This window comes from Mustela putorius, unplaced genomic scaffold (assembly GCF_011764305.1).
Source record: "Mustela putorius furo isolate JIRA1106 unplaced genomic scaffold, ASM1176430v1.1 tig00003869_pilon_pilon_pilon, whole genome shotgun sequence".
NCBI classification, from domain to species: domain Eukaryota; kingdom Metazoa; phylum Chordata; class Mammalia; order Carnivora; family Mustelidae; genus Mustela; species Mustela putorius.
This window is the reverse complement of record NW_025422021.1, coordinates 6940342-6965693: the sequence shown is the minus strand read 5'-3', so window position 1 is coordinate 6965693 and position 25352 is coordinate 6940342. Positions and strand designations below refer to the sequence as shown.

Here is a 25352-nt window from a genome sequence, read left to right as displayed (position 1 = left end):
GTCGAATGAAATCCTAGTGAAAACTCAATTGAGAAAAATTTCAAGATCAATTTTCTTTTTGTATAAGTAAAAAAGGAGACCATTTAAAAACATTAACAGTGAGGCTCATATTCAGCCTGAAGAGACTGACATGAAGGTATGGGAATTCACCAAGCAACTTCTGGGGCTGGTGATACATAAATTACACAGCCTCTCACGAACACAAATTAAAGATAAAGTAATGTATACAGCACAGAGCTTTGGAATTCTAACTTGTTCTCATTATATCTTGTTTGAGTATCAGTGTGATTAAAGCACTTGATTTTTCTTTTATCATTTCTTCTTTTCATCCTTCATCAGTGGTCTCTTAATCTTTATTCATTGCTCTAAACAAAGGCAATGTCTTTACTTCATAAAACCCATACCTTTTTGGTTTTTATTTTAGACCTAGTTTTGGTTCATGATGAATTGCTGAATGGTTGATTTCCTCACACCTCTTTTTGTTAGCCTTTCTTGACAGCTTCTGGATTGCTCTACCAATAATTTGCTCCATAATAATGGCTACTGTGAGAGGTCTCCTATTTCCTTTATTTTTAACAAGGATTCTTAACACCCTCTGTAGGTGACAATATGCAATTACAGATATAAAGTGTCCCCCAGGGGATGGCCGCTCCCAGATGCCACTAGGATTTTTGTAGTGCAACTGTTAAATGTAATGAAAACAAAGAATCAGATTCTCCAAACATCCAGCTCAAATAAAATTTTAATTAAAAGTTATGAAGGCATTTTATTGATTAACAATCTTAGTAATTAAAGAGTGTGGTTGACATTTTTTTTCTAGTTGGATTTGTTCTTCCTTTGAGATCTCTAATTGTTGTATGGTTTTACATTTATTGATAACTCTGTTTGATGAATGCAGATGCCACCTTTTACAGCCGTCGTTGACAGAGTAATCATATTGTGAGAAACACCAGGCTTATGTAGTAACAGCTGTTACAGTTACCCATGCTGACATCCATTGGGGAAATGTGTTTGCTGCTATCATGGGTCTGCGATAAATGGAAGGTGCAATAAAGCACAAGCTAACATTTTGAATATCCTTACAACTCTAGGAACTTTATTGCATATTACAAGCACTTTGATCTCTGTCCAGTACTTAAGTCTTAATTATCAGACTAATTGCACAGACTATGTTCATTTTCAGTGGTAATCCTTTTGTGATTAGCTTCTGTGTTCAATAACTGACTTATCCTTTAATTAAAAGGACTATTAACCTTAAGGCTGATGCTGTGTCTTGGGATTAACCCATACAGAGTTAATGTTTAATATCATTGTAAAAGCTTTTGCTGAAAGGTGTAGCATAAAAATGTGTGTAGGGAAAGCCATGAAATGTATCTCACTTTTTTGATGTGCAAAAAGCTCTGCTCAAGGTGAGGGTTTTAACGAAGCCTCCTTGTAGGTTACATTTCCTAAGGGTCTACCTAACTGTACAGCCACTGGATTAACCATTTGAACCCTGGGCTCACTTACAGGAAGAGAGTGCTTACTTTAGGACAAGTTAGAGTTTGATCTCAATTTTCAAAATCATTATATGTGTGCGTGATCGGGGTACTTAGCTGCCGGTAGTCCAGAATAGAGAATTTCTTTTTTCTTTTCTTTCTCTCTCTCTTTTTTTTAACTCCCAAAGCTAAAGGTTTTTTTGGTATAGATTTCTATGGAAAGGTTCACAGTGGCTTGGAAAGAGATGTAACAGTGGCATGTTTATCCAAGTTCTGAGCAGTTTGTGGTCAAAGTGGGGAAAACTTAGTCCATCGGCAACAGTGAAACAATTAAGGAGCAGGTGCAGGGAGAATCAGCACCCCGGAGGGGAAAGCTGGCCAAAAAGCCAGATGTGGCTGCTGCAAGTGCTCTATTCCTTCCTCACTTTGGCATCTGGGTTCTGCAATGAACATTTTTCCCCAGCGTGTCCCATGGCACGGAGTCTATTGCCACACTAGTCACTTAGGATGAAGAAGAGAAATGGATTCTCTCGTTCCTCCCTCTCTAGCTCATATCCTTGGCTCCCAGAGGAAGAGGCCCTTCATTGATTCCTCCTTACCCCTGGCGTGTCTTCACATGGAAAACGCAGGCTGCTGGGACTAAGGAGCTGTGGGAATGTCTCCATTCTTCTGTGCTAGCAGGCGATCCAGCACCTTCTGTTCTGTCTCATCTTCCAGACTTTACTTCCTCTGTTAGCAATGTGAAGACTTGCCAGACAAGAATTTTTCTTCAGTGGCACATGTTTTCCAGGAATTTGGCTATAACATGAAATATTTACCAAATTGAGCATTGCCATCTGCTGGGGGATTCCGTGGTGAAAAAGAGGGAGAGATTCCTGGTTCTCCCTCTTCCCCCCACCCCCAAATTCAAAGTCAAGCTAGTTTCCTGCCCATCATTGCTGGGGGGGCGGTAGCATAGCAAGGGGATTGACTATGTCCTGAATAGACTGTATTCTTTCTAGCTTTAGAATTCACTGAGTATTTTGTTCTTAATAATGAGTGAGGAGTTTGCATATGGTGAGTGGGGCTTCCATGGGAGACTGTAAGCAAGGTACTTCCCTCTTTGGATCTGGATTTCTCATAGCTGTAAAATGGGGATAACACCGGTGTGGCAAGGCACAAATGAGAAGACACCCATACAGCTTTTAGCACAATACCTGATGTGTAAGTATTTGATAAATGGTGGCTACAGTTTTCCAGATTTAAGTTTTCTATATCTTGAAAGACCTTCTGGTAGCTAAGATTTCAGGGGGGAATATTTTATATACAATGATTATGATGATAATCATCTCTTATAATTCTGGTGTGCAGTCATTTCTTTGACCCTTATAAAAGCACCATGAAGTAGGCTACTTAAAGGATGATGAAACCAAAGCTTGAGGGAGATATGTGTCTTGCTCAGGCTTGCACATTATAAATGAGGGACTTAAAAATCAAACCAGATTCTGGTGGCTCTGTGGCTAGCCATTCTATCAGAGTAGAGGGAGCCACTCAAATCAGGAGTCTTCATTCTTTTTCAAATTTCCCTACCAACTCTCAGCTCCATCTTTATTGCCTTTTCCCTCAAGGCATTAAGCTTTTTCTAAATAGAGTATTTTAAATGTGTCTATTAATTATATATCCAATATGTAAAATCCATGACAATTTCTCATAATTAAAGGATGCATTTGTACTTGTAAAAGTCAAACCCTGCTGCCAATATGCATTTTAAAATATATTTCCAAAGAGCTTACAAAGTGAATCTGTATTTAGTATAAAAATTTTAATTATGTGTTTACTTTTGACAGCAAATCTGCATTAATTTTATGAGGTTAATTTATGTCAATTATGGCTTATCAAAGCTCAAAATGCCTTGGAAGTAAGCAACAAATGAAAAATCATAATATTGAAATCAATGTTAAAATAGAGCTAGGGGCCCGTTATCCATACTCTATTGTTAAGAAGGACATGTGAAGGAGTGTCAGTCAGTCCATTGTTCCAAAGGAAACCATCAGCACAACACTGAGTAGAACTGCACCTCTTTAAGACAATATTTAAGATAACTTATTGGCCCTCATCACTTTGAGGTTGGGGGTAAAAAGATGGCTTATAACGACACATGGACATAAGAAAATGGTTGTTACTTTTATTCCAAAATCTAAATATGTGTGTATCTCTTTAATTTCTCTTTATTATCTTTAGACAAAGATACTTTGTATATGTTTTTAAAATAAGTTGCAGTTGCAGTTTCCATAGTAAACAACCTATCTCAAATAGTACAGGAATGTAGACACAATTAAGCTCTTTAATTAAAAAAAAACCTGTCTAAAATGACTATTAAATATAAAAGACTATTAAATAATGAGTTATATTTTATGTGCTGTCCAGAGATTTGTGTGTGTGTGTGTGTGTGTCTCTGGAGGTGAATCTCTTGTATTTAAACTTTCCTAGTGTTCAAATTATACATCTTACTTAAGTGGTATGATTCAAGAATTTCAATTTGTTGAGCTATAAACTGCTATCACAATGCTCTGCTCTCCAATCACTGCTATCATGGGCTTTATCTTTCTATTTCCTGCATAGTGAACTGCCTTGACAACAGCTCTCACTGATTCTCAGCCTTCTCAGTCACTTTTAATTATTAAAAGAGTCTCATTTTGGTTATTAAAATTTACTCCATTTTATTTAAAAACTTTAATCTATTTGATTTCAAGCATCCATCTTCCTTCAGTACAGATCAGCCTTGGGACTCCAGCAGCTTGGGGAGAAAGAGAGAGAGAGAGAGAGCGCGAGCGAGCAAGCGCGTGTGTGCATGCGCGTGCGTGCGACTGTGTCTGTGTTGCCTCATTTGCTCCATCACACACCCCTTTCCCTTCCTTGTTTCTTACTGCTCTGTTGCAGGGGCAAGGAAGAACAAGAGTACAAAGCCATTTTAACTCCAGTGCTCGGTCTTTGTTGTAATTGCATCCAACCCCATCTCAAGACTGATGGCGTCCTTTCCATTGGTTCTTGCTCTATCTTTGTGATGGATCAGCCATCCAAGTGCTGGTTCTGTAGCGCGGGTGCTGTGGGATGCTTTGATGGGTTCTTCAGTAGGCCGGACAGGTACCTCCCCCTAAAAAGTTCCCTGTTAAGAGTCAGAGAGCCCTCTGGGTTCCTGCTCTCTCTCTGCCTTCATCTCAGACTGTCCTCCCCAGTGATGGCCTTCAGGGGTGGACCAGCCAGGAAGCCTTTGGAAACTGTTCCTTCTATCTTTTCAGCACACTCACTGTCCGATGTCCTTGAGAACATACCTAATTACCGACTGATAGCAATAAGATGTTCCAAGCCTGTCTTGATTTTCTCCTGCCTCAGAATATAGAATCATCACCGTGAAAGGAACTTTGGTTCTTTGTAGTAAACAATAATATTAGAGACTGAAGTCTGAGTACCCCAGGTGTGCATGAGTTTGGTGGGCAAAAATACTGCTTTCTTTCCTGGATGCTTTCAGTGGTAGAGCTGGAAAAATGTTTCTCTTAAAGATCATATGTTACATTGTTTTTTCAAGGTAATTAATTCAATTTTATTTTAAAAATTTACCATAAATGTTATGAATCTATTTTCTCTATCATATACTTACTGAAAAATTTCACTTTTCAAATAAACTGTAATTTTGTTAGTTTTTTTTTTTTTTTTTTAGGAATTTTTATTGTCTGGACCCTCATTGTTCTGTAATCAAGCTATTGACATATGGAGGGTATTTAAAAAATTTATAACAGGAAATAATAGAGTGATATTTATGTAATAAATACATATGATATAATAAATATATAAATATATAATAAATAATTTATGGCAAACTATGTATTTGTAGATTTATTTAATCAGACTTAAATGGAAAACAATCTGATAATTAGGAGAGTTCTGATGAACTTACTTGATCCTTATGATTTCTTGGGGGTGCCTGGGTGACTCCGTTAGAAGAGCAGATGATTCTTGATATCAGAGTCATGAGTTTGAGCACCATGTTGGGTGTAGAGATTAGCTAAATAAATAAAACTTCAATAACAGGTTTCTTTTTGTTACAGACCTGAATGGTGAAGAATTTTATTGTAAACTCACTTTACTTTAGATGGTGGATGATGGACAGAACCGAGGACCCAGTCCTCAACCTTACACCCCTCTTCCACATTCCAACCGCATTAACGGAGCTCCACAAATGGAAGAATTTCAAGTAGTCATCATCACAGTTGACCTTTGGCTATTTCAGTGGTGAGACAGAGCTAAATCTTAATGACTACTACCTCACAGCAATCCAGTTATTTCTGTTTTCAGAATGTTTTTTCATTTTTACATTCCTGTCATCATTACCTCACTCCGGGCAATTATTAACCTCTACCCTCAGCTGCTGTTGCACATAGTTTTATCAACAAATGCACTGATTTTGTTTTTGACTCTGACTAGTTACATTTACCCATCTGCTGAGGAGTTTTATAGAATTGAGCAAATATGTTCCTGTCCAGGATTTCTAAATCTTTAAAAAAAATTTTTTGTACTTGAATGATATCTTCTTGTTTTTATTTTGTACTATCCTGATGTTTTTAGAAGAAAACATTTCTGAGGATCTTCACGGTTGTTGTTGTTGTTTTTTAATTGTTCCATTGTTTCCATTTCCAAAATAAAAGTGAATTCTTTTGTGCTTTGAGTTTGTTGACTGTTCTTGATGGGGTGAGTTTTCTTTATGTGCTTTGAAATTTTCATTTGCAAACCCATTTGGGGTGGAAATGTCTGGGTTTTATTTGTGTTTGTTTATGTAACCAGATCTTACATTAAGGAGCAGCTTATGGTGTTGCTCTGAGAAGATACTACCCCATCAGATCTGGGGCTTCAGGCTGTGCCCCATTCTAGCCCTGGCCCTCTTCTGCACCTGGGAAATTGTTCTGTCTTCACACCCCATCATGAGTTTCGTTTGCCTCCTGTTTCTTATCCATGGAGAGATATACCTCGATCTTGAATGTAACAACATCTTTTAAAGAGTTTCCCTTCTTATTTTATCTGCTGTTGTTTTATATTTTGAGGTCACAGTGGTAGGTTGTGAAATGGGGCTGAGAGGTGTTTGTAGGACCTGCTCCACCTTTTTACCCAGAAATCTCTACACTTAAGTTCATAATTGGCATCCTTGCTTCCATTGTTCTCTCCATTTTCATTCATTCTTTTATGCTACTGCACATTATTAACACTTATGCTACCGCAAAAGTTCAAATTATTAAGGTATCAATTTTGATCCCCACATCATATTTCTTAAAAAACTTTTAGTGGTTCTCTACTGGCTGTCAGAAAATGCTCTACTGTTTCACAATTACATATAACATTGACTATTGGTTTCGAATTGCAGAATTATTCCTTAACTTGATAATTTTTATTAGAATAATTTTCACAGACCAATTTTTTTCCATTGAAAAGCCAGGATCTTTAACAAAATTAGTTGTTAGTTAACTCCAGGGAAAGACAAAGGCTTTGTTATTGGTTTTTGCCAGTATACTTTTCAATGAGCTCTGATTACTTTTCTACCCTAATGCATTAAGCAGTAATACATATTAAAAACAGTAATAATAATATATAATAATAGTACTGTATTTTACTTGACAGAAAGGTGATTATATCTACCCCTGCTTATTTGACATTTCTCTTGATTTATTTTCTACTATGGTGGATGTGTTGATATTGATTCATTCATACCTTATCAACCATGTATACAAGAAGTAAGAATTAGGGAAGCAGGCTATATGAAGGACCAAATTGAAGTCAATAGTTTAAATGAGATCTCCAGGCTTTTAATTCATTTATATGTTGTCCTAGGCCAGGCAGGTTTTCTGTACCTTGTAGTAGTCAGTGAAAACATGACAATGTACCTAGAAAAGCCCCTAGAGTTTGCTTGATGGCACAGATGTCCCCATGTGGCTATGCCTCATAGGGAGAGGGTGTGTGGATGGAATCACAGCCATCGGGGGTGTGGCCCTAAACTTTTCAGGTTTACAGATAGACAGATAGGTTTCAGTGTATGGAGAATTTTTCAGGCTGGTGGTGGGGGGGGGTTGATGTACTTTAAGGAAGCCCTAGGCAGCTGGACATTGTGGTAAGAGCATAATACTGAAGGCAGATAGATAATGGTAATATGAGTTATGGTTCTGCCACTTACTTAGCTTTGGGATGCCTGGGTGGCTCAGTCAGTTAAGTGTCTGCCTTTGACTCAGGTCATGATCCCAGGGTCCTAGGATCGAGCCTTGCATTGGGCTCCTTGCTCAGTGGGGAGCCTGTTTCTCCTTCTGCCTGCCTCTTCGCCTGTTTCTGTTTTCTCTCTGTCTCTCTCTCTCTGACAAATAAATAAATAAAAAGTCTATAAAAAATACTTAGCTTCAATTTTATCATTTCTACAATGGAAATAGGTAAGGGTTTTGTTCGTTTGTTTGTTTCTTTTGTTTTCTCTTCTTTTTGTTGTTTTTGTTTTGTTTTGTTTTTTTACCTTTTAGGGTTGTTAAAATAGACACAAATAAAGTTTGTGATAACTAGGCTGTCTCCTTGCTTTACAGGACCCTTACATCCCCTGACCCCAACTACAGGTAACTTATTGAAAGGAAAGGTCCAGAAGCTGTCCTTTCATTGGCTCTGGGCTATGTATTAGGTTTTGTTTCTTATTCTCTTTTCCTGTCTAGATTACCTGTATTCTGCCTCTTTTTCTTTATACTTGACTTTCTCTCTCTGCCAAACTATAGAGAATTCACTGGATATTCTCTTTGGATTTTTCATTTGCTATATCATTCTTGATATACCTTTTTGGAATTCATGCCCTCCCCTTATTACCTCCTCAAACCATTTCCAAGCATGCAGACTTTGGACAAGGGGTTTCTCTCTCCTTTACTGGAGCTCTTGGAATATCCATCTCCAGTTTATGCCTAGGATGCTGGGCCCCCAAGTGTCCACCTGTGGGAGAAAGGAGGAGAAAAGCAGATGTGCAGTGTCACATAGGAACTATAAAAATGTTTGTGATGCTATGCATAAAAAATTATGTATAAGCCAGAATGCCAATTTATTATTTCATAATTTAATATTTCACATTATTTCATATTTAATATTTCATAATGCACTTCAAGTGATTGATTCTGTGTTCTTTATCCAGTGCATTCTTTTCTTATTATTAAGATACTGGAGAAACCGAATTTGTATTCAAAGGTTGCTGGGTGAGCAGAGAGTCAGGTAAAGGCTGGATCATGGCCAAGCCTAGGAGGAAATAATCAGTCTCTATAGGACCCCTTGCCAATCCCACTGTTAGCGTAAGGCTGATAACCCATTAGACATTTGTTAAGGGCTCAACTGATAGTCTGCTTCTGTTTGTAAGCCTGGCCCACACAGAGTGGGATTGAAACGGTTGGACAGTAAAACCCAGGTGGCTGCAGCAGAGGGATGCTTGGTGGTGTGACACAGGAAGTGCCCTAGTCAATGATTTCTACACTGGGGGAGCCTTTTCCTGGTTGGACGTAGCCTGGTAGCCTGTCAGAAAACCAGGGTGGCTCATAGAATCTCCCTTCCTACTGGAACACAAAGGAGAGTTGATAGAATGTGGAGAGGGAATGTGGAAAAAGGGAACCATGTTGGCATACCAGGTGGCAAGCATCATTGGCAGTAACTTACTGAGAAGGGGAACTCACGCAAGTTCTAGCTTGCGTGGATGCATGCCAGGCAAAGTAGAAACGGCAGTAGCAAGAGTGATAGCAGCAGCCCTGCATATTAGCTGACTTCTCTCTTGCCAATACTCTCCATGTTCCCGCTGCCATGTTTTTTTTTTTTTTTCAAAATACTCTTTGTGAACCCCCAATGTGGCTCCATTGGACCACGGGTCATCTCTGCTTCTGCATCCCAGACTTCTGTATTGACATAGATGCCTGCATGGGTGTCCCTGTAAATGTATGATTTCCCATATGAACAGGCTCCTTTGAAACACAAGGCAATATTTGTATCCTCCTAGGCCCACTCTCTCTCTCCCAATCCTCAGAGCACGGACAACCCCTCTCCTGTTACTGCAGGGTTCCATCAATCATATTTACTCGCCTGGAGCCACTCAGGAAGAGGGAGCCCTTTTCCCTTCCAAGGCTAATCCATTGCTTTTCTCCCCCTCTATTGCTTATTTTTAAATCTCAATCTCTCCCTCTCGCTCTATCATCTATCTATCTGTCACTTATTTCTAAAAGAATCCTCCCCACCCCTGAATCTTCCTCAGACTGTAAACATGTTTAAGTCTTTAGTCAGAAAAACAGAAAAAAGAACAAAACCCTCTCCCTCTACTTGCTTTCTCCTCCTCTTCTCGTTCTGACTGCCCAGCCTGTTGCAATTGGCTCTCACTTTCATTATTTTCTGGAAACTGATTCTTTGAATTTTCCAATAATCTCCTTTTTTCCCAAAGTCAGTGGAATTTTTTTCTTTTTAGTCTTCTCATCTGACTCACAGAAATGTAAGACTGTGATCATCCATTTTTTTCCTGTTTACTTTTTTTAAAATTAATTTTATATTTTTTATAAACATATATTTTTATCCCCAGGGGTACAGGTCTGTGAATCACCAGGTTTACACACTTCACAGCACTCACCAAAGCACATACCCTCCCCAATGTCCATAATCCCACCCCCTTCTCCCAAACCCCCTCCCCCCAGCAACCCTCAGTTTGTTTTGTGAGATTAAGAGTCACTTATGGTTTGTCTCCCTCCCAATCCCATCTTGTTTCATTTATGCTTGACTTATTTCGCTAAGCATGATACGCTCTAGTTCCATCCATGTTGTCGCAAATGGCAAGATTTCATTTCTTTTGATGGCTGCATCAACAGATGAATGGATCAAGAAGATGTGGTATATATACACAATGGAATATTATGCAGTGATCATCCATTTTTGAAACTCTTTCTTTGGTTTTTACAGAGAGAGGAGCAGAAGAGGGGCCATTGGTGGGGTGGGGGAGTTGAGACCTGATTATATTGGATATTGATATATGTTTATTAATTAATGTAGGGGGCCTGGGATTTTTTTCCCCCCAGAAAGTTGTGAACCCCCTCTTGATGATTCTGGAGGTTGTCCCAACACTAGTTTCTTGTCCCATTTCAGCCTTCTTTGGATGACTGATTTTCCTTGGTTGGCTCCTCAAATGTGGTGTCTGTAGAGATCTGCTTTTTGCCCTGTTCTATCTTTATATGTCCCCTCATCCACTCATAATTGTTCCAGCATAACCATGTGCTGTAAGCTTCCCAGTCTATCCCTCTGGCTCACAACTCTCTTGAACTCCAGGCCTAAATACTTAACTGATTACTGGATCTCTTCACCTAAGTCCCACTGGAATCTTAAACTGAGTATACTCTAAACTTCTCTCTCTCCCCTGTCTCAGATTTTTTATTTTTTATTTTTTTTTAGATTCCATTTATTTATTTGAGAGAAAGAGAGAGAGCATGAGCAGTGAGGAGAGGGAGAAGCAGGCTCTCCACTGAGCTAGGAGCCCGGTGCAGGGCTCAATCCCAGGACCCTGGGATTATGAATTTAGTCAAAAGCTGATGCTTAACCAACTGAGCCTTCCAGGCACCCCATGTCTCAAACCAACTTATGCCTCATCTACTGTTATTTAGGTCAGAGACTTGGGATGATTCCTGACTCTTTCCCCTCTCACTCCCTTTGTCTTCTCTCTCTCTGTGAGGAAAATCTGGCCAGTCCCCATGCTTTTTCTTATTGCTCCATTACCACTGACTCAGGGAAGGCCTTTGTCATTGAGTATCTGACAAGATCCCAGAGAAAGAGCTTTGTGTAGAGTATTTATTATTTTAATTATGAATATAGATTATAAATATTATGGCCACATTAATTACATATATTGCTTTAAAGACCTACCGTACTGCTTTTTCCTCAGGGATTTTGATTAGCACAGTGATTACTGGAACATATCATACATAAGGAGGGCTCTTAACCAAGGAGATTTATGATCAAGTTTTGATTATCTTGATTGGGAGGCCAAGGAAAACACAGGGGATGGGGAGAGTGAGATGCCCCTAAAACCTCATGTTGGGCAACAGCTTCAATCCTCTTCTCCTCTGAATATTTCATCAGCACAGGCAACATTCGAGGAGGCTGTTATTGGCTTGCATTTCTGTTTCTTGAACGCCCCAGACCAGATGGAATGAAGTATTTTGAGTGACCACAACTCTCAGTCAAGGTGAGAAGAAGCAGCAAAAAACCCAGATAATGCACAAACTAGGTACGTGTTTCCCTGTTCCACTGAGAGGGACATCAAGACTTGGGCCAGAGCCATCTCAATGCCTTTATCCCACTTAATGCTTATCTCGCTCACTAAGTGGCATGCTGGTGACTGAGTTTCTGGGTTGTGGTTCTGGGATTTTAAACTCCTCCTTTGTAGTAGCTTTCCTTTTTACTCTTTCTAAAAGGAAAGAGTTACTTGTTACTTGTTCCATGAGGGGTGGTCCTGTCTCAACAGCTTCAGCTCTGGCCATAACGTCAGGAGCCTGAGGCAAGAGGAGGCAAGGTCAAAAAAGGAAATAGCATCTATTATGGGACAAGGGCCCACCATGGCAATCAGCTAAGTGAATATGACATTGTGTGGTCCAGAAGCTAATCTCCAGTGGACACCTTGATCTTAAGTGCATGGAAATGGAGAGCAGAAAGTAGCCATTGAGAGCTGCTTTATCCATCCTTATCTTGGGCTTTCTGATTAGGTTGATAAGTTTGGCATTGGCATTAAACCAGCCTCTGCCATCTCTCTCTCGCCACCCTTCATGATTTCTTATCGGTTACCCCAATAATTTGGGCGTGAGCTTTCTTCATGTACCTGCTCTCCTATGCAACTGCCCAATGTAAATGCCTCCAGCTTTACTGATTTCTCCACTCCCTTAAAATCAGATGACAAATACTGCATTTGAGACCTGTCTTTATTTAGTATTTTGTTTGTTTATGTTCTGGCAGAATATTCACAGAAAGGGTCCCACAGTGTGGAAGAGACTGCTACGCTGCATTTTCAAGGCATGGTATTGATTGCCACAGAATCAGTTAAATTGCTGGGTGAATAATGATTGGCACTGGCCTTAACCCTTTTGGCTAAAATTGCTTATTTGTCATCCTGGCTCGTGGAAGAGATAAACAATTGCTTGCTGATGATCTAACGGATCAACTGTGAGTATCATTTGGCATGTCAGATGAGAGCTAATTTAATGAGCTTCCGTTCCTGCCAATTACCTGGAAACAAATCCCTCCGCAAGCTAGCCTGTACATCATCCAAATGTTTAACCAAATTCTCACTAGTGGCAGGTAAGATGATTGGGTGTTTGATTAGTCAACGTGCTGTCAATATTATCTTGCCTGCATTTGTCCTGTCTACTTATCCAATCACTTTCCTTCTTTAACAATGACAAATTATGATAGGTAGTGATCCAATTCTTTACCTTAAATTACTCTGTGCAGTATGGATACTAACTGGAAACCCAGAACAGCCCCCTAGGTGGGTAGGTTGCATGGTAGACCAGCTTATTTGTGTGGTGTGTGATATTGTCAGTTGGTTGGAATAGAACAGAGTGACTTCATTCATGGGCAGTTTGGATGCCTATGAAGAAATTCTCCAACAAGAGTGGGACATCTGGATGACACTGTGAATGGCCTCCCATATAAAGAGGGATGTTTGGGAATGAGAGGTCTGTGAACTAGCGCTGACTGGGCTGAGGGAATGAGATAGGCAATGGGAGGGGAGAGTGTGAAAGAGAGGAAGTACCGGGGAAGAGGGAAGATGAGGGGTGAGCAGCATCCCTGTGAGCAAGGAGGGGACAAAGGCATGGGTCGCCCAGAAAGCCTGAGGCTTCCCTGGCTCTGGGGGCCTCACATACCTGTGGCTCCGCCTACTTCCGCTTTGCCCACCCCGGACTTCTGTGTTTTACAGAACACCCTTCCCCACAAACATCCCTTTCTAGCTCCATCCTTCTATCTCTGCCTCTTGCATTTGAGTGTATTGGTTGGTTCAGTGCCTTGGCCGCTTTAATTTTCTCCCAAATCAGTGGGTCTTGCAAAGCACTTGACTTGGGTAAATGTACCTCCTGCCATCCAGCGCCCTACTGCCTCTGTGCTTCCTTCTCTCATCATTCCTCCACCTCTCTTGAGCAACACCTGTGTCCTCTGTTTTTAGAAGAGTCCTCAGGGATGGAGGAAAGGGGGCCCAGCAGCTTCTGTCCCAAACAATCTAATCAGGAAATTTGCAACGCGGGGGCCTCTCTCTCTGAGTTGTTCAGTTGTTGCTAGGAGGACAACGTTTTGACTCTCCTCTTACATTCTCCCATGAGAAAAAGATTTCCATTCTTGCTAATTTCTTATGCAAATTTCCTAAAGCATATGTAAGAGGAGATACTGAACTGAGCAGTTTGCACTTACATCACTTCTGACAACAAAAGTTGGGGGAGGTCCCCACCAAGCAATTCTCCAGGTCTCTGGAGACACCAATTGGGGGTCCTACAACTTGATTGAGTTCTGATGCTAACTGCCTAGAGTTAGCAAAGAGCCCCCTGGTTAAGGGCTCAGTCCGGTCTGCCCCCCCTCAGCCAGTTGCTGGTCCCAGGCTGTCACCTGAATTTGTGAATTCTGGCTGTATATTGGGGAATTCTCACAACTCCCTCTTCAGGTCTGAACTCAGGACAGTGCTTTGCTTACTGTTACTGGTTTCCTGCAAAAGATACATCTCTGGAACATTCAGATGGAAGAGGAATGTAGGGACAGTTGTATAGGGAGGGGCACGAAGCTTCTATGCCCTCTCTGCAGGTGCCCCCTCCCAGCACCTCCATGTGCTCACCGACCCAGAAGCTCCTCCCAATCTGTGGGTTAGCGGTTTTTACGGAGGATTCATTAGGAAGGTACGATGGATGAAATCATTGGTCACTGGTGATTAACTCAATCTTTAGCATCCAAAAGAAATTCTTCCCACCCTAGAGATTCCAGAAATTTTAGAAACTCTTTGCCAGAAACCAGGGATAAAGACCAGATATCTTTCCTCCATTGTACCACAGAAGCCAAGATTTGTTTGTGGCATCCGTATCTCACTCGTCTTTCTTTATTTTAAGGGGGCTGGGCAAGAATTTTTTAAAAATTAGAGAGCCTTTTTGAGGGTATTTCTTCCTGGCTCTGCCTTGTCATCTCAGGTATTGGGAGAGGCTGTCACTTTCCTTCCACTGTCAGGGGTCACATAGTAGCTGTCCTCCACCCCCATGTGCAGGCCTGAGCTGCCCTTCATCAGAAGACACCTTCAGTGGTTCACAGAGGGCCATGGACCGTGTCCCTGGCTTCCAGACAGAGGCATAAGGGACCAAGACTTCTACATCTCCATCAAAACTGATGCAGGTTTTTGCATTACACCGTCCCGAGAAGTCCTGTGTGCATCTGGTTTTGCACTGGATACCTGCAACCTTCAGGGTGTCATGAACCCTGATCTGTCCTATGTGGGGCCCGACCCCATCCTAAAGACACATCCTGGGTCTTGGCTCCACGTCTGGCCTCTGGTTTCTATAGGGTGGAGCCTTTACCAGAGATGAGTGAACCTCCTTTCTTTCTCTTAGGGCTCTGCTTTTTGAGAATCTGACTACAGGAGGCAGAGACCTCTCAAATCAGAACTGTTCTCCAATTCCAGCTTTGATGCTCTGATTTGTTCCCCAAGGACAGCTGATCACCTTGCCTCTCTTCCTCCTCTCAAATTAGCTTCCCTCAAGTGAGAATTCAGTGCCCTCATGGGTTACTTCAAGAGTATGAGCTTTTCCAGTAATGGGTGGCCATATTGCCTCAGCTACAATTTGCTCTAACAGGGCCTAATTCTCCAAACCATGGCTGTAGCCTTGTGCTGTTGTAAAAGGCCTTCAGCACGGAGGTGTTTTCTCTATTTCACATTGTTGCATGACCAGAAAGTTGACATGATCCCCAGCCCCTCTTGCACCGTAGAAAGTGGAGTCCACACAGGCCTGTCTTCAGCTCTAGCAGCAGGGACACTGGAGACCAGGACCATTTTTCATTCCTACCCCAGGCTTCTTGCCAGCTGTCATGAATCAGCACGGCTTCTCCGTTGCTGAGGTTTGCCACACGGAGACTTTCCTTCCTCTCCAGGGGAAGGTGTGAGGGAAGTGCAGTTGGAATCCAGTCTACCACATGGGGGTCAAGTTCAGGGTCTCACCTGGATGTGGGAACTGTTCATTATTCCTTCTATTTTAAACTCTGGCCAGGCAGGAGCATGTGTTCTGTCACCTGTGGCCTCTAGTGCAGCACCTTGCTCACATGCTCAATAACTATTTGTTCAATTAAATTTAAATAAACCCACAGCGGCTGGACATACTACTTAATACTTGTAATCATCACTCACCATTCAAGAAAGGGCAATGTCAAGAAGAGATGGAGATTATGTGCACCTCCTATGGCCTGGACCTCTAAACACAAAGCTATCTAATGAATGCGCCACCCTAAATCCTGGCTAGGGTTAGGTAGCCACAGTTCTTATTCATGCCACAGTTGGCCAGGATGCCCTTTCCTGTCTATAACCCCAGGCAATCTCCTCTACCTTCTTAGAATTATTCAATTCAGTCAGATTCTTTTCAACAAACTCGTATTTTACATGGGATATAGTGTTGAATGAAATATCGACTCTGCTCTTGAGGAATCCACAGTCTTCCTAGCTGTGGATTCCCAGCTGTGACCTTAAGAGAATTACTGAAACATTTTGTGCCTCAGTTTCCTCATTTATAATAGTGCTCTAGCAATAGCATGTCCCTTGAGGGGTTGACACGAAGGTTAAATAGATTAAAAGTGTAATGCACTTAAAAGTGAATGACTAACAGAAAGCATGTAATAAATGTTATTTATTATAATTCTTCAGGTCAACACCACAGTGATGATAATCTGGCTGCTGCCTAAACCCTTCCTCCTCCTACTGACCCGCCACCCACACTCTGATTTTCCATGGTTCTTTGATTCTTCATGTGATAATGTTTGAAAGGGAAAGATCCTGTGAGTGGCGTGTGCTGGCTGGAGTGGACCTGGAATTATGGGGTTGTGATGTAAAAGCTCAGGTATTACTTTATTTTCTGAAAATTTGGCTCATGGTGGGGCCAGCTCAGTGCTGCAGGGGTGTCAGGTAGGCAATATGCTGCACTTCCTCGCAGTGTTCCCAAATTGGGGTTTTCCAAGCCTTGAGTTGACTACCAATATACTTATCTTGAGCAATTATGCACTTGGAATATTGCTTTGGAAGTTCTGCCTCAGAGCCTTCTGGAATGTTCTTTATTTTCAGCGTCTCCCTGCTGTGGACTTACCTTCTGGGTTAAATTCCTTTTTGACAAAGTTTACTAATAAATCACCAATTACACTCTTGGGGAGGATCTAAGTAAGAACTTTTTTTAAAAATTGAGGTCAGCTCACTGTTTTAGAAGGATCAATTCTACTCCTGTTATTTGAAAACAAAACCAAATCTGAAACCTTTGCCATGAAATACATGTAACTCGGGCACCAAAAACGCAGACAATAGTCCTAAGTGATAGGACTTTTTTTTTTTTTTTTAAGATTTTATTTATTTATTTGTCAGAGACAGAGAGAGAGAGAGAGCACACAGAAGGGGGAGGGTCAGAGGGAGAAGCAGACTCCCTGCTGAGTGGGAAGCCTGATGGGGAACTCCATCCCAGGACCCCGGATTTATGACCTGAGCTAAAGGCAGATGCTTAACCGACTGAACTACCCAGGCATCTCAGGATTGTGGTTTCTGGTGCTATGAGCACACACCATTGTTCTCAGCATGAAGAGGGATAGTGCCAAGCACCCTCACATCCTGTCCTGCAGGAGCACATTGAGGAGCACAATCAGTCCCGAAGCTTCTAGAATGGGTGTATTTTCCATTCCTGTTGAGAGGCACTGGCTTGTAAATATGGGGAGAAACCCAGAATGAAAAAGTTAAACATATATTTCGGCTGGATGAGGATTAATTAGGAGAGGATTTGCAAGGACTATTATTTGTGGGTTCAACTTACTGACCTTTCCCCCCACCATCCCCTATCTAGGATGAAGCTCAGTGCTCTGTGCTCATTATCCTTAAATGCTTTCTTTTCTCTGTATCATCACCCCATTCATTTTATTTGGTACTTTTAAAAATGCAGTAATTTGGAGCAGTAGGCTTCACTGATTCTTGGGAATAGAACATTTAGTAGGCACAGCTATGCAGGCCTTAGGAAAAGTCTTTATGATCATTGGGAGCTCTCTGGCACTAAGATTGTGTTCCTGGTCCAGGTTGGCAAGGATCCCAGCAGATACCCTCCAGTGCTCTGTGGGCAGCAGGCATGTCTGAAAGCCCAACAAACAAGTTTCAAAATCAAGTATAAGAACTACTTCACTAATTTGGGGGCACCTGGGTGGCACAGTGGTTTGGGCCTCTGCCTTCAGCTGGGGTCATGATCTCTGGGGCCTGGGAATGAGCCCCACATCAGGCTCTCTGCTTGTTGGGGAGCCTGCTTACCCCCCTCTCTCTCTGCCTGCCTGCCTCTCTGCCTACTTGTGATCTCTGTCAAATAAATAAATAAATCTTTTTTTTTTTTTAATAAAAAGAACCACTTTGCTAATTTTTTGGTTATTTAGGAATAGCGATCTATTTTTGTTGATTAATTTTGTTGATTAACTGGAGTCCTTTTTTCATTTATTTCTGTTTTCTTTGTCAGCCTTTGGGCCAATTGTTACATTGTTGCTGCTCTTGTCACTTTTAAAAGGAAAATACTTATTTTACTAACAAAATGAGTTTTTTTCGGAAATAACAAAGGAAGGGCAACTTGGGGCAAGGAAACGAAGGTACTCCATAGGCAGGCCCAGAGATCAAAGGAGAGGGAGTTGCTTTTAAAGAGGAGTGGAAACTGGGGAGGCTGGCTTTGAACACAAGTTCATTGAAGAGAACAGGAGTTTGAATCTGTGGCAGTTTCTCATTGGCTACAAGCGGTGTTTAGTCCATTGTTGCGGGGTCAGGGAGGGGTCTTCCTTCTTTTTCTTAAAAGCAGATGAAATTTCTATATAATAAACGTCCTCCCTTGTCAAGACAGTTCTTTCTGCAGGTCATTCCTGCGGTAAGGAGCGGCATGTGCGTGAGAGCGCCCCCTTCGGGGCTTCCCGACTCCATTTTGATGGGGGTTTCTTTATTTATTTTCACCTGTTCAGGTGCGGACTCTAGACAGATTCTGGGGGTAGGGCCGGCGCATTCTGAAGGTGCCTAACTCTGCTTTGTCTGAGCGTCCTACCAAACCAGGTTCTCCTGCCTTCCAAGCCCCTTAAAGGGTCATCACTATGGCTGACAAGTGCTGGGGAGGAGGTTCGTGTGAGGATGGGGAACTTGAGCAGGAGCAGGTTGGCAGGCAATTCTGTGGGTTCTGGTCTGAGGTTGTTGATGGAAGAAATAAGTATGGAGGAGAAGGTCCCTCTTTGGTTTCAGAGTGCTCCTGTGTCCTGAGTTCTGGAGTCCAGGGCCGTGAGAAGGTAGGGTTAAGGGTGGTTCAAGGGCGAAAGCAGAGGAGGTCTAATTTGACCTCTGGTTCTTCCACCTGCAAACTTTCTGCTCCTTATTCTTTATTCCCCAATGATTTGAAAAAAGGAAGTCTGACCACAAAAACACAGAGGAAAGAGAAAAGAGAGCTTTTCGGACACTTGGACCTCTTTCCTCTATTTAGTTCTGTCTAGAAATTCTGGTTAAAAAAAATGAGAGGACAAGAGGAGCTACAAATAAGGACTAAACTGAGATTCTGTGGTTTTCTTCGGGTTCTCTCGATCTCCATCTATCCTACTTTAAGGAAACCTTAATTTAAATTTGCAAATATTGATTTGAAAAAGATACAATTTAAGAATTTGAAAAAAAAGTGTGTTCAAAACATTCACGTAGAACACAAGCCCTTTAGAACATGCATTTTAGAACACAATTCCTTGGTGTGTTATAAGTATGAATTAATTATGGAAGCAACAATTTACATACAACTTCTCAAGAGTACCTCTAACCGTGGGAAGTGTGCTGCCTCAGTGTGGCTAGTATGTGCGGTGGGCTGCTCTGAAGGTTTGCCCAAGCCCCTTCGCTCATGTAGATGTTCGGTTACTACCAAATCCTAATCAGGATGTCTTGACTTTTTGGACTGGTCTGTGTTGCTGAATTTCAAATCGCTACTTGCTGACGAGGCAAAGTTGAAGGTGAGGGGCAAGTCTTGATATCAGCAGGAGCTAGATGAGCTTTGATAGGACTAAGAAAGATGCAGTTTCCAGGGCTCTGACATTTCATTCTCTTGTTATATAGCTGCCATAAAAAAGTCACTTGCATTTTCCGGTCTTCCTTACTGCTCCACACCAGCAAGAGGAGAAATGAGGGCCCCAGCCTCATGCCTAATCTGGTAGCTTACCTGGTGAAAAAACTATGAGTTGCCTGTGGCAATGGGGTTCGTGTCAGGGCTCACCCAAGCAGAAGATTTCGTCCCCCTCAACCCCAGAGGAAATAGAGATGCGGAAGCACCTCACGTGAAGTCCTCTCCTGAAAAACCCAGTATGAGTGATCACTGAAGGCCATTTCTGAAGTTATTTCTATAATGGGCATTTGCTGAAAACGGAAGAAAATGAAGGATGCTAATGTTCAAATATCATGAAGCTCGATATTGTACACATCAGGACATTTCACATTTAACTTAATGAGTCACCCAAATGTTCACTGACCGGTTGCCTTCTTAAACTTGAAGACTAAATTTTTTTCTTACTCAGGAGTCTGCTCTGTATGTGGCTTCCCCCCTTAATATGTACGATATTACGGCCCTGAAAATATTACTGATGCAGATTTTATGCCCAGACCATTGAGTCTACTTAGATATGTCATACTCATAAAAGCTCATGTTTATTGAAGAGGGTTATTAAATTTACTGTAAGATTTCATAAAGACCTTTTTAGGTGAAAAACGCTGGGTAGAACGGTTTGAGTGGATGCTTTATAAACCTTCTACGAGTCAAAAAAAAAAGAAGTTCTAAATGCAAATGTCTTTCATGGAAAGTAAAAGCAATTTGTTTTTCTCATTAGGTGCTGGGGAGTCAGCTATCATGAAGATGACAGATTTTGAGACCTACGAAATCAGAGCCAGCTTTCTTTAACAGAGGACCACTAGCTGCTTATCTTCTCTATCAAAATGAGCATTCCATTCTAAGGTTAGGTACAGATATATAAATGTCTGCCTGGTTTGGGAATGGTTCTGTTCGAATGCTAGATATATTACGGAGAGGACTGCAAGACATTTAGTTTAAAACACACACACACACACGTGCGTGCGCGCACACACATACACATACACTTATGCATGCGCATGCACGAACACACACACTGTTACCGAATACACTGTAATTAAAGATATTCATCACTATGTTCATTTGAACTGGTACAATAAGACTATCTCATACTGTTTCTCTTCATTACTATGCAAGGCCAGAGCTTATATTTCTTGATTTGGAATGATGCCAGAGAGTCATTTCAATATTTGAGCTTTATACATTATTATTAATCATGGTGATGATGTACTTTTCAATATTCATGGTACTTTGTAACAATTTTTATTAGCTCTTTCTCTTAACAGCTGAATCAGGTCAAGAAAAACCACTACTACTCTTGCAGGTGAAGAAACAGAGGCACAGAGAGACACGTGACTTCTGGGTCACACACATGGAGCAAAACCCACAGTCTTGTATTTGTACATTCTGACACTGGGGTACTTCTCACAAATTCTTTTTTTTTTCTTGAGGATAAGTTTTCATTTTAGTAGTTTGAGATATATTTGGGAAGCTTAAAAGATACCGTTGAGCAACACAATGTTGGGTACGTGATAGGTTTTCAATAAATAGTAGCTAAAGAAATGTTAAAATATTCATTGGCAGTTCAGAGCACAAGATTTTTAAAATAATGCGTTGTTTGTGTGGAAGTAACATATTTTGAGTTAATGAATGGTAATTGGAATAGGATACCAGTTAGTGGGTAAGTTGGATATATCGCCTGGTTCAGAGTTCAGCGATAAATCACTGTAGGATAATAATGAAAGCATATGTCTCCAACAGCTTTTCTGTAAAGGTGTGATATTCTAAATGTAAACTAGTGGACCAAAGAGATAGTGAAGATTTATTTGCTCTCTGTTGGCAGAAATAGATTTCTTTCCTTAGCCTAATAATGAGGATGCATTAAAAATGTTTGTATAATAACCTCAGTTAAAATTATAAAAAAAGTACTATAATTAAAATGCTTACAAACCCCAGAGGGCCATCACAGCCTTAATATCATTGAGACAGACTGCATCCCACGAACCTAGCCGTTCCCGGTGTATGACAGAAATGTAACGCCATGTATTTGTGGCTGATGACAAGCACATTATCCCATCAGTTAATCTGTATCCATCAGTGTCTTTGTGTTTCACTCCCATATTGCTTTGGAAATGTCTGGATACAGTGTCTTGACAAATTATAATTTAGGAGGTTTAAATATAGTTTGCTCCACTTTTACCCAAAAAGTCTATAATATTTGAAACATTTTTTCTTTAAAATTACGTTGTACAGTTCTATTATACTGTTCAAAGAAAATGTCTAGTCTGCAGGAGGACGGTCGGGTTCTGTGGTATACAGAACAGTCTTTGCTCCTTCCTACTGTAATGACCAGGAAGCTGGATGTTGTCTGTGTCCTCCAAGGAGAGCAGGGTAGACATTTGTCTCTGTTTTTACTTGTAATCTTTATGGAAGTATCATAACATACAATGTTATATTAGTGTCAACATTTGTCTCCGTTCTTAGGCTGTCTATCAGATCATTCATCATGGGACCCATTTTTCATACTGCTTGGATTTTGAATAATTTAGTAAAATTAAACAAGCCAATTTGCAGTTTGTTTTTAAAGGTATCATCGTAGGCAGCACTGTGAGTCATAATTCTAAGCTTAACACAACCTGCATTTACGCAAAGAAGATGTTTTCTATCCAGACTTGATTGTTTGGATCCAATTCCGACCCTTGGCCTTATTTGAATCACCTTTGGCAGTCAAAGAAGGAGAGAAGAGAGGAATCGGGGCCAAAAAACACAGGCTTCTTATGCCTGAAGGTTTGGGGGATCCAGGGGCTTGAGGCAGTCCTATGTTTCTGGGGGCAATGCTGTCTTATATCCTCACGATGAATTTGGGGATTGGCTGAGCAAAGGCTTCTCATGCGTGAGGCGCAGTACTGCATCTGCTAAGACCTCAGAAGAGAATCCTTATAACTAGCATCTGCTGTATTCTCATTAAATATTTGACCTGGGTTTGGGATGGCCTGAACCTTATATCCTGGAGGAGAGATCCCACTCCCATGATGCTGGCAGCTTGGGGAGCACCACATTGAAATAAGGAGGCAGGGGTCACCCATAAAACAGGCGTAATAACAGCACTCTGTGAGTCATGTTCAGTAAGATATTGGGCAAAAGGATGTATCTGGGCTTGTGTGACAGCGGAGTCCACTTGTCCCCGTCACCGTATCATCTGCTTTGCCAGCAATACATTTCCAATGACTGAGCACATTATGCACAGTGGGTGGGATTAGAATGTTTTCAGGAATCTTTAATGCCTTCCTATCTTGTGAATGGTTTCCTTAGGCAAACACTCATTTCAAAACATGTGCCTCCTTAAGAGTACGCTTACTGTGATAAGCACCAAGTAAGGGACAGAATGTTTGAATTACCATATTGTACACCTGAAACTAACATAACTGTATGTTAATTATGCTGAAATGCAAATGAAAAAATATATACTCCTTAAATACACAGTTGTTGGAGGGGCGATTGCGTTAAAATGGGGGCTGCAACTTTAGTTTTTGTTGTTTAACCATTGTCTCTTCCTCCCCTGCCCCCCACCCATGCCCAAAAGAAGAAAGAATCAAAATCACGTTGACACACAAAGAAAACAAACACCAAACTCCCCAAATGGTTTAGGTCACCAACTCTTGCAAAGACTTGGGGGTGATTCTCAAATCTAGAATCACTACTAATGAAAAGGAAGAAGTGCACTCTCCACCCCTGACCATTTGCTTAGTTATAAATAACGTAAAATCAGACACTTGCAGTAAAATTGCTTATCTTTTTTTTGGCAGGGGGGAGGGGGGAGGGGGGAGGGGGCAGAGGGAGAGGTAGAGACAGAGTCCCCAACAGGCTCCATGCCCAGTGTAAAGCTGTCATGGGGCTCGATCTCACCCCCCTGAGATCGTGACCTGAGCTGAAATCAAAAGCCTGATTCTTAACCGACTGAGCCACCCAGGTGCCCCAGTAAAATTGCTCTTTCAATTTTCAAAGTCTACAAATCTTAGGGAGGGCTCTTTGCTATTGCTGTTATAACACTGCAATAAGGTTAAAACCCAGTGAAGAATTGCAACAATCAGAGCAGTAATGATCGTTAATACATAATGATCAGGTGCTGTGTGCTCATTACTGTTCTGAGGGCTTTTACATATTTACTCATTGAATATAAGTAACTGTGAAGCACGTAGTTTACTTAGCCCCATCTTATGGATGAGGACACCGAGGTACAGAAGGGTTTAGTAATTGTCTAAGATCACATAGCGCATAAGGGACAGAGCTGTATTATGGACACAAGCAGTCTGACTCCAGACTTTGCATTCTTAAATACCCAACTCTTCATAACCCTTTTTGTAAAATCATTCATGCACCTCGTTTTGCTTATGTTTTACTAATCTGGTAGCTCACCAAGAGCAAACATTTACATGCATACTTGTTTCTTCCTTTTGGGCTTAATCTTTCTTGCTTAAAAATTTCCCTTTTGAATCCATGCACGTGATAAGAAATTAAAACTGGACAAAGAATCCAGAGCAAAAGAAGTCTCTCAGCCAGTTTGACTGGCTTTCCTTTGACTTTCCCCAGCTGGAGGCCACCCTTGTCCCCAGTTGCTTGAGTATCCTTCTAGAGATATTCTGTGCACATTGGAGCTTATATTTCACATCACTTTAAAAAAAGGGGTTGAAGTTTCTGAACAGTTTTAAACAGCAGCCTATTCACTTCAGTGACACCAAATGTGTCCCTGAAAACCAAGAGACCCAGACACTTAGATAATCGTATTCAGTTGGGCATATTGGCTGGGACACTCAAGTTTCTGCTGTCCCTAGCTTATGGGAAGCACAGCTAAGAAGGTTATAAATGTGACATGTTTAGTCTACTGGGACCCAGGGAGACACTGTGCTCAGAACCCTTGGCCATTTGCTACTGATAGCACCACCGAGGAGGGCCAGCAGAACCTGCTTCCAAGACAGTCTGTCCCAGAAGAAACACAGACATTTTTTCCAGTGGGGACACAAACTCTAGTTCAATGAGGATGTGTCATACGTACCTGGCAGGGGAGATATCATCGTCACGATGGTGCTTTTCCCAGGGCGAGGCTTATCCATTGCACGAAGGGGATGCTGACCTCTGCAGTTTCCCCAACTGTGGGAAACTTACAGCATAATCTGGAGTGGAGGACTCTGTCCATGCTTCCAAAAAAAAAAAAAAAAAGTGTCTATGGGTACAAACCAAGGTAAAAATATGGGAATTTAAAAAAACAACTGTTTGTTTTTTTTTTTTAAAAGTGTATTTTCATTGATTTAGCAAGCCCACCTCTAGAAGTTTATCTAAAGACTTAGCTACATGGTTGTTCATGACAACCTTTTGGGGACAAACCAAAATAATCAAAAGCTGGGGCTTGGTTAAATAAATTACATTAACTGAATAAAGAGTCAGTGAACCATTAAAAAAATGAAAAGAATATTAAGTGATATAAAAAGTTGTT

General features: G+C 41.2%; 1 non-coding gene across 1 annotated transcript; it reads left to right on the top strand.

Annotated features, from left to right (window-relative positions):
* Nucleotides 1-24906: 24906 nt before the first annotated feature.
* LOC123388018 lies at nucleotides 24907-25063 on the top strand. The gene has a single exon (XR_006602562.1). It is a non-coding gene; the product is annotated as a U1 spliceosomal RNA (small nuclear RNA).
* The last annotated feature ends 289 nt before the right edge of the window (nucleotides 25064-25352 follow it).